General features: G+C 50.5%; 1 protein-coding gene across 1 annotated transcript in view; it reads right to left on the reverse strand.

Annotated features, from left to right (window-relative positions):
* Positions 1–299, reverse strand: part of LOC104993660 (E3 ubiquitin-protein ligase RNF213-like) — a gene marked incomplete at its 3' end in the record, with an annotated part of 80,563 nt that extends 80,264 nt beyond the window's left edge. The window contains exon 1 of the mRNA XM_010846989.1: positions 214–299. The remainder of the gene's footprint in view (positions 1–213) is intronic.
* Between the last annotated feature and the right edge of the window lie 1,227 nt (positions 300–1,526).

Genomic DNA, 1,526 nt, shown 5'->3' on the forward strand with positions numbered 1-1,526 from the left:
CGGGAACCCTGATCCATGGGACCCTCTCGCCTCTAGGGGAATGGCATTCCGACCAGTGGGACAGCCCGTAACCAGGGTAACTTGCGCCCTGCACTCACGGGACTCGGCATCCCTCCCCGTAAACCCGCATTCCGCCCCCTGGAGACCTGCGTCCAAGGTACCCGCGCCCGGGCCCTGCAACTGTGCACCCCAGCCCGGCCCGCTAGTTCTCACCTAGGCGGCTCCCGAGCGTAGTGTGCCGCCGGTAGGCAAGGTTTCGTTTCTCTAGTCCTGGGTCCCGCCCCTCCCGCTTGGGCAGACTCTGCGGAGCTCACGTGGGTGTGGCCGGAATCCCCGGTCGAGTGGCGCCCTCCAGTGGACCCGCGGCCAGGCCGTGTTCAGTTCAGTTCAGTCCACTCCAGTCTCTCAGTTGTGTCCTTTTGCGACCCCATAGACTGCAGCACGCCAGGCCTCCCTGTCCATCGCCAACTCCCCGAGTTTACTCAACTCATGTCCATTGAGTCGGTGATGCCATCCAGCCATCTCATCCTCTGTCGTCCCCTTCTCCTCCTGCCCCCAATCCCTCCCAGCATCAGAGTCTTTTCCAATGAGTCAATAATTCTTTGCATGAGGTGGCCAAAGTACTGGAGTTTCAGCTTTAGCATCAGTCCTTCCAAAGAACACCCGGGACTAATCTCCTTTAGATTGGACTGGTTGGATCTCCTTGCAGTCCAAGGGACTCTCAAGAGTCTTTTCCAACACCACAGTTCAAAAGCATCCATTCTTCCGTGCTCAGCTTTCTTTATAGACCAACTCTCATATCCTTACATGACTACTGGAAAAATCATAGCTTTGACTAGGCAGACCTTTGTTGGCAAAGTAAAGTCTCTGCTTTTAAATATGCTGTCTAGGTTGATCATAACTTTTCTTCCAAGGAGCAAGCATCTTTTAATTTCATGGCTGCAGTCACCATCCGCTGTGATTTTAGAGCCCCCCGAAAATAAAGTATGTCACTGTTTCCACAGTCTCCCCATCTATTTGCCATGAAGTGATGGGACCAGATGCCATGATCTTAGTTATCTGAATGTTGAGTTTTAAGCTAACATTTTCACTCTCCTCTTTCGCTTTCATCAAGAGGCTCTTGAGTTCTTCTTCGCTTTCTGCCATAAGCGTGGTGTCATCTGCATATCTCAGATTTCTCACAGTACGTGAACCGTGAACTTCTAGATGTTCAAGCTGGATTTAGAAAAGGCAGAGGAATCAGAGATCAAATTGCCAACATCCGCTGGATCATGAAAAAAGCAAGAGAGTTCCAGAAAAACATCTACTTCTGCTTTATTGACTATGCCAAAGCCTTTGACTGTATGGACCACAACAAACTCTGGAAAATTCTTAAAGAGATGGGAATACTAGACCACCTGACCTGCCTCTTGAGAAGTCTGTATGCAGGTCAGGAAGCAACAGTTAGCACTGGACATGGAATAACAGACTGGTTCCAAATAGGGAAAGGAGTATGTCAAGGCTGTATATTGTCACCCTGCTTCCTG

This window comes from Bison bison, unplaced genomic scaffold, assembly GCF_000754665.1.
Source record: "Bison bison bison isolate TAMUID 2011002044 unplaced genomic scaffold, Bison_UMD1.0 scf7180017849302, whole genome shotgun sequence".
Taxonomy (NCBI): Eukaryota; Metazoa; Chordata; class Mammalia; order Artiodactyla; family Bovidae; genus Bison; species Bison bison.